The sequence below is a fragment of the Protopterus annectens genome, chromosome 17.part0 (genome assembly GCF_019279795.1).
Source record: "Protopterus annectens isolate FY-2018-M chromosome 17.part0, PAN1.0, whole genome shotgun sequence".
Lineage (NCBI taxonomy): Eukaryota > Metazoa > Chordata > Ceratodontiformes > Protopteridae > Protopterus > Protopterus annectens.
In genome coordinates, this window is record NC_056751.1 from 92,424,111 (window position 1) to 92,436,312 (window position 12,202).

Below are 12,202 nucleotides of genomic sequence, written 5' to 3' on the forward strand. Positions count from 1 at the left end.
CAAGATAATATGATTGAAAATAAATTCATTTCCACACAGTCACAAATCAAAACATTTGATATCAAATTTGTCTAGACACACAGCTTACAGAACTGCATACATTGCAACTTTGCACATAATGTTTTATAATATTTCTTGTCAGACACAACACTCCTTATAGGGCAAGTCACCAAATGCACATAACCCTGAACCTAAGTTACAAGAAGTATCGCTGAATTCACACTCTAATTCTAAACCTAACTAATACTACCCTACCATACCTTAACCACAAGCTCAAAGTAAAACTAACTCTAAGCCTAACCATAAACACAAGCCTAATCCTGACTTTAATCCAAACCCTATTTCTCAGAATGTGCTTATCTGAGAAAACACTTAGGACTAGTAAAGCACTATTTCAAGTTTCTCATAAGCTTTTTGAGGCTGCTGTGAAAAAAAAGAAACCAGAAATGACCCAGTGCTTTCCCAAGTGTAGTAATCAGTTGTAAATAGACAGTCAAGAGGTGCTAACCTATTATACTAAGAAATAGTATCTGTCCACATGTAAAGGAGTTTTACTCTCTGACTCCAAAGTGGTAATTCCAGTTAATCTATAGTCCGGAGTGTTCAATACAATACATGAAGGGCACCAAGAGACATCCAGCCATAGCCACCTTTCCCCCCATTTTTTTTACATGGGGTCAAGGTGTCACATCAACAGTGACCATCAGCTAGTGCCAGCGTTCACACCACCATGTGGCTAGCCCTACTGTAGATGTTTTTCTGTACCAGACAATAAAACTGAAAAGAAGCACCTTGTCAAAAGTTGTGTGATTAGCTGACATTGATAAAGTACTTGAAATTTAAGTCAAAAGCTGTAGTGAATATCAAATGGGCCAAAAAAGCTGTACTGACAACATAAGTGATCATTAGGAATGGCCATTTACAATGCAGAGACATATCCATGCTGACATTGTGGTCCTTTTCACTGGCACAGTGTTACTAACTGCAGAGGATGCCTACTTAGAATGGTCTGAAGTAATCCATATGGAGGCAGCAATAACAACAACAGCTTAAAAGACAGTATCAGTACAAGGCTAAAGTTTCAAGAAAATGTCTTGTGTGAGCAAAATGGTTGTAATGTTGGTATAACGTTCACATCAGAAGAAATCAAAACACATATAAAGCAAAATGAAATTAATATCCTAGGTCTGCACTTTACCATTCATTCGTTACTAAGTTGACTGAAAGATTTTTGTAAGCCTGCAGGAAAACTGTAAAAGCTATAAACCGGGAAGGTAAGCCCCAGCAACATAAGACAGACTGATTTGTGTTTGGTTACTGTAATAATATGTACACTGCAATACAATACCAGCAGTGCTGTTCTTGAACAGAAACCAGATACACACAATTGATATTTTTTCATTATATTAAAAGAAGACATAACTGAACAGCTTTGCTTACCAAAGAAAATGGAAGTGGCCAACAGCTACTTGGTCAATCTGTTTTAAATTCTGAATCTCAAAATATGCTTTTGATACTTAACAATGTGCCTGGAGAAGGCATATAAGCCAGTTAAAAGAATGTTCAAAAAGCAAATGGTCTGCAGTCAGTTACTAGGCAACCAACTTTGAAAGAACCAGCTGATAATCAAGAGCCTATCACAGATGTCAAGCTAAAAGCCAATCAATGGAAGAAAAATTATAAAGTTGCATCTAAAAATAGAAATATAACCACATCATGTAATCAAGTAGGGTATATAACTGTTAATGCCTGAATGTGTAATGCCTGCCTTAATTTTACATCCCAAGCTGGATGACAGAAAGGGTTAGGTGATCAAATTTGCTCCACTCACTTATGAGTCACAGTGCAGAAACCGTGGCATCCTCAGAAGACAATGACGTAAAATCCACCCATATCACTCTTCCAAACCCAGCAGAGCTGCAGTGACTATATTCTGTGCATCTAAGAAGGCAGACTTTAGTAGCTAAATTCTGAGTCTGTATATTTTGAGTTTCAAAATTACTGTTGATGTGATTTGTTAAAAACAACTAAGCAATGTACTTTTACTGCCATAGCATATACATAACAAAATAAATACAAAGTGTTTCATGTAGCAATCCTGTGGGATTCAAGGCTACAACAAGACAGGGATTCAAGGATCCAATAAGACAGCCTTATATTTGTAATATATATATATATATATATATATATATATATATATATAGGTCTACTTTACAAGAGCGAAATGCCAGTAGATCGACATTCATAATGCAAAGACGACAACGCCAAATAGTCAAAAGGCTGACAATATAAATCTCCAACTCTCAAAAACCAGACTCTATAAAATGCATCTTACCTCTCAGTAGCTAAATAACGAAACCAACAATTCATACTATCTAAATGCTGCCCTATCACTTGAAATCTACATAATAGCAAACCTAACTTTCCCCTAAACCCTGCCCACCAACCAATACCCACGTACACATTAAAAAGAACACTGAATATTCATGACAATATCTACACCACCCACTTGAACATTCAGTGGAGATTTCTCAAAGCAATAATTACAATAATTGTATTTTTAATGTTTACGTTTTTGCAGGAGGGCTTCACCCCCCCAAACCCCCTGAAAATTAAATATACCAACTCCGAGACTGCACTACAGTGTGGAAATGAGCAAAGTTCCTGTTCCGCTCAGCTCAGGTCAGCAATAGTCAGCATTTTAACCATTCAATCTTGTGAAAGATGTTAAAGTGAAGTTTTACTCATCTGAAACTTCAGAGTTGTCTTGGCGTTATGAATGTCAGTCTACTGGCATTTTGTTGTAAAACAGATCTATATATATATATATATATATATATATATATATATATATATATATATATATATATATAGCATTTATATCACGTTATCGAAAGATGAAAATAGCGAACGCTATTTCATCGAACCTAAAATATCTAAACCACATAATATCGAACATTCAGAGCAGCGAATTTTTTTCCTTGGAAAAAAAATCGCTATTCTGAAACACATACACACAACACAAGCACACATAAAAAACGTCAATACACACACACATACACTTCTAATCCTACAACTAACTCTACAGTAAACTATACAGACACTACTATCTATCCACTTACCTTAACCCAAACCCTAACCCTAAGGTCCGTCACTATCGCACATTCACCTAACCCGCGCCCTAACCCTAACTCACTTAACCCGCCCGTAACCCTAATTCACCTAACCCGCGCCCTAACCCTAACTCACTTAACCCGCACCCTAATCCTAACAACCATACAATCGCACACTTACCTGAACCCGTAAATTTCCACCACAGCGCTGAAAATAGCAAAGCCACAGAACCGGCCAACCAAATTCTTTCCTTAGGAAAGAATTCGGTGTTCTGCAGCTATTTTTAGCGTTAAAACGGTCAATATTAGAACATTCAAAGTTTTAAAACTTTGATGTTCTGATATAGACCATATATGCATATATATATATATATATATATATATATATATATATATATAGATATATATATATATATATATATATATATATATATATATATATATATATATATATATATATATATATATATATATATATATATATATATATAAAGAGAGAAAGTGAGAGCTTTATTGCTATATGTATAGTTATTTACATATATTGCACCGATTACTAATGCTTTCTTCTAGGTAAACAAGTCCCTCCCACATACTATTAGAACCACTGTCAATTCAAACCAATTTAAAAAACTAGTCAAAAATCATTTATCAGACACGACTCTATTCATGCAACACTCCAGACTAGCTATTGAGTACCATAAGTACTTTTCCTTTCTCACATAACTATTTACATTAATCTAACCTTACCTACTAAACTAAAAAAGTAACAGCCCTTTAATAATAAGCTAACTTTGTTTAACAGAAATTCAATACAGAATACAGTTGCTTAGCCTAAGTCTCTCTTTTATTCTTAACTGTAAATACAACCACATAATCTAAATTTCTAAGACTCTACTATTAACCGTTAAATCGTGTTAACAAATAGCTTTCATTGGACTACCATTCCACTGATTATTAATACCTGTATTGCAGTAAGCACAGATAAACTTCAGCCAACACTATCCATTATCTTCTATAATTACCTTAAATTATGAGTCTTTCTCATGTCTTCCATTATTTCTTTAAAAGTTTTCATTATGCCTATGCTTTCTGTGTAATCTTAAAAAATGTATTTTATGTCTTCTATTGTTTAAAGGTTCTCATTATGTTTATTCTTAAAAATTTTAATATGTCTATGTTTTTTATCTGTTTGTGCTTTTTTATGTATTGTTTACTGTGTGGAGCTTTTCTGCCCGGGCCTCCACTGAAAATGGGATTTGCCCAGTCAAACTTTCCCAGTAAATAAATGTAAATAAATAAATAAAATAAAATAAAAGGGGAGAAAATGTATTATATGCTCACTGAACTTCTTTAATGTATGTGGGCATCTGCTCTGGACTAGAAGTGCCACGGTATTCCTGCAGTATGTGTAGCAGCAGTGAATCCAAGTATTTATTATCTACAATCTAATGTTATACTCTGTAAAATATATCATTAACCCTTTTGTTTATTGAAATATTCCAGATATTATGTCCTATACTTCAGCCTCACCCCAACCGCACATACACACACACACACACACACACACACACACACACACACAAACACGCAATTTGGTATAAACATGACAGATAGAAAAGTTGTTCTACAGAATGGGATAGGAGTTACTATAATTAATTAAACTTCACTGATGGCTGTGGGGCACAAGCAGTAGTAAAAATAATCAACAATGCATGGGAATGGAGTTTCTCTACTATATTTACAGCAAGAACAGAGTTCCTTTGCTTCTTTCCACAGATACCTGTGATGATATGCTTAAATGAAAAACTTAATAAGTAACAGTTTAGGAAACTGCAAAGTTAAATTGGATGAGTTCATTACAAAAGGCAGCTTGTGTTTTGGTACTTTCCTGTCACTGACTGTATTTCTAAGCAGTAAGTGGACTTGGTACAGCAGTTCTTCAAGGTGAGCTTTTTCATCGACTTGTTTAATACTTGCACATATCAGAATTCCTTTACTTCTTAGCTACCACTTGCAATATTGGGTATAAAGGCTAAATAAGACCATTATTTAAAATGAACTGCTACCTATGTGTAGTTGTTTGAACAATCACAATTAAATGTTTGTTTGTAAGATTATAGGCATATTTTTTTCGAATGTATGGCATTACAGTGGTGTGATGATACACAGTGGAGTACATTAAAAATGGAGACATTGTGTGTTTGGCAATTAACTTTATCACAGCTTTGTTTAAAATTCTTAATAGCAATAGTGAGCCAAGCAGTTCAAACTCGAATGATCTTTCTTAGAAGGGGTATACTATACTATTTTAACTTCAGACTGCCAAACATTGTACTACATTATGTCCTCCCACTTCAGCAGCAGTAATTGGAATCCCTCTTATTTACCCTACAGCAGAATGGATGTTTTCCAGTGTCTTAAATTAAAGACATGTTTCTGATTAGGTTGTTTAGAAGACATGTTTAATCTTGTGTGACTGGAATGCAAAGAATTTGTATTTTCACAGCATTTTGTTAGTGTTAGAATATGATCATTTGGATTTAGTAGATTTGCGTGGCTTACAGCTGTATACTTTTAAAACTAAATAAATCCACATCTAACATAGCAATAGCAAGAATTTCATTCCTAAAAAGCAGTAGCTTCATGATTTTTTTAATGAAATTGAATTAAGTTATTAAGAGCAACTCCTTCTAAGCATGACTGCCATTTTGTGTTTTAAAATAATGAAAGCACTATTGGGTTCAGGAATTTTAAAACTGCAAGGAACTTTATTATTTCACATTACTCTGTCTTTAACTTTGAATCACATATTTCGGTATTGTTGTGAACGTGGCTTATTGTCTGTGATTATGTCACAGTTTTGTGTGATACATTTTCTGAGAATGAATTGCATCTGTTTCAGAAAGACTGTACTCTGTTATACAGCATGCATCTGACATATTTAGTTATGTCTAAGTATTTGCTCATTTTTCTTCTCTATAAACACTGTACCACGTTTAGTTATGATTTCACCCTATTCTCCACGGCGGCTATCACTACAACTTCCTGACAAATAATAGACTGCACTGATTTGTTTAAGGTTATTTCCTGGTTTGGTTAGGGGGTGATGATATCCCCATGTACTGGGAGCACAAATATATCGTCAGCTCACATAGGTTTGCCTGGACTTTCAAGAGATTGTTTAGCACAATCAGAGGGGATGCTTTTTGGTGTTACAGCATGACAGAGAGAATTTCACTATCTGAGTTTATATATAGATATATATATATATATATATATATATATATATATATATATATATATATATATATAATGTGTGTGTGTGTGTGTGTGTGCATATCCTCCCCAGAGAAAGGATGTGTTTAAAAACATATATATAGATGATTGTGTGTGTGTGTATGTATCCTCCCCCAGAGAAAGGGTGTGTTTAAAAACATTTGTTTATTTCCGAATAATAATGTGTTGCATGGTGGATTTCTTTAATAATTAAAATATTAATTTATTGGAAGATGGGAATCAAACTGAGTCCCTGAAGAAAAAAATAACTTGTGAATTAAAAGAGTTATGTGCACATTTCTGTTATTTCCCATTGTCCTCTCACTGTAACATTTGTTACCATCTTCAGGAATGAATTATCATTCAAAATTATTCTGATCCATGGTTCTTCAAAATGTGACAATTTTAGACGTGGCCATTGTTGATGAGAAATTGGAAAAAGAGCAAAACACCTTAATTGGGCACCTTTTATTGCCATAGGTTGTTGGATCACCAGGTGTGAGTGTTACTAGCCATAACATTGGTAGTGTCTTGTCAGGATGATCAGTAAAGACTCAGGCAATGTATGTAATCAGTCTCCATGATGTCTTCACTGTAAAATCCAGGTATTGGTGTAATGACGGTGTGACATGTACACCTAAAAGACTTACTGCTCATTCTTAAAGCTATAACACAAGATGCTACATGCCCCTCCATTGTTTTACAAAAGTTTAAAAACTTAATATACAGCTAGGCATTAATGATCATATGCACAGGCATTAAATAGTTAATTTTGTTGCCATGCTTGCATGTTACTCAACTGATATATACATTAGAATAAGATCTTATGATTTTAAAATAAATCATTTTAGTACCTTCACTGTTTAGCATCCACTGGAACTCCTCTGATACAGCTATATCAACTGTCCATTGCCCATATATCTGACTGGTCTTTTAATTGCTCTCATATGTCTAAATGTTTTCATTGGCGTATTAGTATCCAATCTGATGTTAGTTTTGGACTCCTTGTGAGACTATTCTTGGCTCTGTAGTGTTTGTGTGAGGACACTTCTCGATGAGCAAATTCATTATACAAGTCTATATATTCTTACAAGGTTTTAATAGATCTCTGTACCTCTGAGCCTTCCCTGTTTGCATCTGACTCCTTAAATTATACATTCTTTTCTTGTAGAAGTCTCTTCTGTCCAATTGACCATGGCAATCTTGTACAACAGAATCTCACTTTTGCTGTTTAGCAATTATCTGCCATGTTTGCTGGATTTTTAATCATAATATCAGTTCTGGACTGTATATGATAGCAATAGTTCTGTATGAACTATTTTATTTGTAACGTCTCTTTTACCTTGCCTTGATTGTCAGTAATTTGCTTTTTAAGCTTCTTTCCATTAGCAACTAGGTGGTGAGAGGCAGATTTTTCAAATGGAAATTTTGTAATGGAGTATTCCTATATTCTAATATTGCAAGATGGCAATCCTCACAGCTACTGGTTGTGCTTTTCTTCATCAGGTTCTTCTCTGTCTGGATTTCATTATAGCTAACTTCAACTTGTAGTTGTATTTATGAACTCCCAGTCATTTTCAAATCCTTAAATTCCATGCTGTTAAACTGTGGGCCATTGTCTTATATGACAACATTGGATTTGTTTTAAATATACAGCCATTGCAGCATTTGTAACACTGCTGCTTGTAGCATATGTTAATCACATCATGGAGCTTGGAGTAATAATCCTTACATGCCAGGTACATGGCCTCTTTGACTGGAAACAAATCTGTGTCCATGCAGCCCTGGGGATGAAGGATCTTTTTACTACATGAAGACTATGGATATACCAGCTAGCATCTCTTCTCATGGATTAGTATTATGATATGAATAACACACACGTCACAGTTTTGTACCACTTATCTGTGGTAACATCCTTTGCTGATACATTATGTCCCTTGTTCTTTCCTTGCAATTCATTCTTCCAACATGCAACTCACATGCTGTCTTGAATACCTTTACTATTACTCATTCATAGGTTTATACCTTTAGTGAGTAAGCTCAAAGACTGTTGGCCTTCCAGGAGCTTGGTGCTGCAAATCTGATATTGGGATTTTAGGTGCCAATATAGCCATCCACTTCCTTATGGAAGGTATGCACTGATGGTATAAATTTAATTGAGAAGGAGAATTTACTTCATAGGCACAGGGGGGTTTGATATATAAAGTTTTCACATTTCATGTTCTGGTGATATTAGTTTTTACTGTGGTCAAGTGTTCCCTCATCTTCTGGTCATTGAGGGATATTATAAGCAAATGGTTTAAAAGAATGAGGAGGTCTTTTAATGTGCTATATGCGTGACATATGTCTCCTGTAAGAAAGCAATAAGATATGAAGAATCGAGAGAGTATCTGTAGTCCTTGCTATAATACAACCTTTGAAAGGAATCTGTGTAACAACTCTAATTGTATCTGGGCAGAAGGGAGCATAGCAGGTAAACCTGTACCAGCCTTTCCTAGGTGTGTGTGTATATGTGTGTGTGTGTGTGTGTGTGTGTGTGTGTGTGTGTGTGTGTGTGTGTGTGTGTGTGTGCGTGTGTGTGTGTGCGTGTGTGTGTGTGTTTGTATATCAATCAAATCTCAAAGTGTGTGTGTGTCAGCTACTTGGCCAGGGACACGATGCACTGGTTGGACAGAGGGGGTGCTGGAGGTTTTAGCTTTGCCACTCAGCTGAGATTTTAACCCTATAGCTGTGCCAGTGGGGAGTCCTGTTGGGGATTTGGAGAAAGAGGCAGAATCCAGTCCCAGACTGACTGTGATCTCTGTGTGCTCTTAAGGGAAATAGTAATTTACTGCGTGTGTACTTGTCATCCATTCATTGCGTACGTCCCTCACTGTTGCCAGTGGTGAGGATTGAGGATCCTTGATTACTGGGCGAGTGCAGGGGTGTCACATATTAATTGGTTAGCAGTGGTGGGATATCCACATCACATATTAATTGGTTGGCAGTGGGTTAGCGACATCACATATTAATTGGTTTGTAGTGGTGTGGATATTGAATTCCAGTAGCCTGTGTACAGTGGTCACTGAAGGTGTTTGTACTCTCAATCAGCCACACAGTGAACATTAAGAGTTCATATCACAATTGTTTTATTTTATTTTATTTTTGTTAGCTTAGTTAGTCAGGGAGAGCAGGCAAGCATGTCAGCAGAGGAGTATGGCAGGCTGACAAGGAGCCAGTTGGCTGAGATGTGCCTGGCTAAAAGACTAGTGCATGCCAACCTGACTAAAGCAGACATGATTGCAGCTTTGGGCACTGCTGCATTGCAGACCAGTGATCAAGAGGACAATCAGACTGGTCTTGGACATGTACAACTCTCAGAAAATGGAAAGTTTAACCTTTCCACAGAGGACTTAAAAATCCGTCCGGAGTTAAAGAGACTTGAGCTGGAGGCCAAGCATTTGGAAATAGAAGCAGCAGATGAGACATCTAGAGGCAGAGAAAATGAGAAACTGAGACACCTGGAGGCTAAGGAAAATGATAAACTACGACGTCTAGAGGCTGAGGAGAAGAAGAGGCAGAGGCAACATGAAAATGAGATGCTGACTCTTCACCAGAGTCATGGAGGTAATGGGGAAGGGAGTAACTGAACCCCAGAAGAACAAAGGTCAGTAAATGTCTTCCACAATTTACAGAGGGGGATAATTTGATAGATTCATTCATATGTTTGAGAAGGTATGTAAACAGATTAATGTTGACCAAAGCCTCTGGGTAAGGTTCTTGACCCCCTTACTCCATTGTAAAGCTGTAACTGTTATTTCTAAATTGTCTGATACTGATTGTTTAAATTATATTGTAAAGAACTGTCTTTTAGAATGTTTTACGTTAACATGTGAAGCTTATAGGAAAAAGTTTTGTGAGCATAGATGCAAGACAGATGAAAGTGTGTGTGAATATGTTGCTGAACTAAGCACTTATTTTCATAGGTGGGTGAGTGGATGTCAGGTCACCACTTTTGAAGGGCTGGTAGACCTTTTGGTGAGGGAACAAACCCTTAGCACTATGCCTGAGTACATGATAATCTAGTTAGCTGATAGACAATGCAATACTGCAGATGAATTGGGGAAGAAGGGAGACCTATACCTAGCAAGCAGGGCATCACTGCACAGGAAAGAGACACCCAGTGCTGCTCAGAGTTCTAAGGGAACCCATTGTGGGCAACCCAGACTGCCCCAACAGAGTTCACCAGTAGCAGGGGAAGCCACTAATCCAGGTACATGTCCTGGACCAAGGGTTAAATGATTTAGATGCAAACAGTGGGGCCATTAAAGCATATAAATGTCCACAGAGGCAAGGTGGGGAACAAAAGGTTGGAAAGCCAGTAAGTGGGAATGAAAAAATGCCAACAGAAGGTTGGCTCGAGACAACAAGGGTACCAAACTACCAAAAGAGGTTATATCCTATCTTAGTAAATGGGAAAGAGGCCATTACTAAGAGAGACACAGACTCTGACTTAACCATTGTAAAGCCTGCAATGGTTACAGAGGAGCACTACTTGCTTGGGCAGTCTACTCCAGTCAGAGCTTTAGGGGGGACCCCATTCCAAATACCTTTGGCTAGGGTTCACCTGGACTGGGAGGGTGGAAAAGGAAGCCATCAAGTAGGTGTGTTTGAATATACCTGCAGATGTCCTGATAGGGAATGATTTTGATAATGCAGTACCTTGTGTGCATGCAACTGTACACGCAGTCAGGCTTGGAGACAAGCATATGGCTCTGGTAGCCTGGGGAAGACCCAGACAGACCACACACTTACAGCCAGGACTGGTGAGGTGGTTACTTCAGTGAGGGAGATACCCTGTAGCAGTGAGACTGAAGGTGAGCCACAGCTGCTTGTGGGTAATGATGTTCCCTTGGACAGAGTGACTGCAAGTGCAGAGGTGAATAGTAGTAGTACCCGTGCTGACAATGGGGTACTGCTGTCAAAGGATGCCAGACTTCCTGTGGAAGGGGAGCTGGGAAGGGTTACAGAGAGATAGAGTTGGGAAAGGCTCAGCTCTGAGACCCTACATTACAAGACCTGAGGGAGGTAGCTAGTGAGGCACCTGATTCTCAAGGGAAGGGGGAAATCAGTAAACTGGGACAAAGAGTGGACCCCTGAGGGAAGGCTAAAGGGTGAAAGAATACAGCAGTTGGTAGTGCCCAGAGCCTACCGTCTGCCACTTCTAGACACAGAAAAACCACTGTTGGCCAGCAGATATGTGAGTCGAAGTAAAAAATGATGAGAACACCAACAAATTAGCAAAAAACCATGACTTTTAATGTCCAGACCGGTTTCGGCAAAAAATGCCTTCTTCAGTGATACATAGTCAAAAAAGCAAAAGCAAAAAGTCATGAATATTTATAGACCCACTCGACCAATAAGAAAATGCCCAACCCATGAGGGAAATGGTATATTCCCGCTCCCAAAAATACAATACCAAAATCCAAATAATAAAGATTGAACTCAACACAATAATATTGATAATAAATGTAACAGCGTGAATAAATAAAATACATAAGGATAGCAAATAACATAGTATGCAGAGCAATACAAAGAGCCCACTGAACTTCCTATGTATTCACATAATAAGCTACATTTCATGATATATGAAATGGCAAAACTATAAGGAAAAAATTATATAATGTACAACTAATACATCTGAAGGCATAATCACGCCAATATAATACACCTCACAGAACCATATTAATGAAACAAATATAAAGTAGGGAAAAATCACATAACCATGAAAAATAGCCCATAATGTGTTAGACTAGCATATAACCATAATAAGT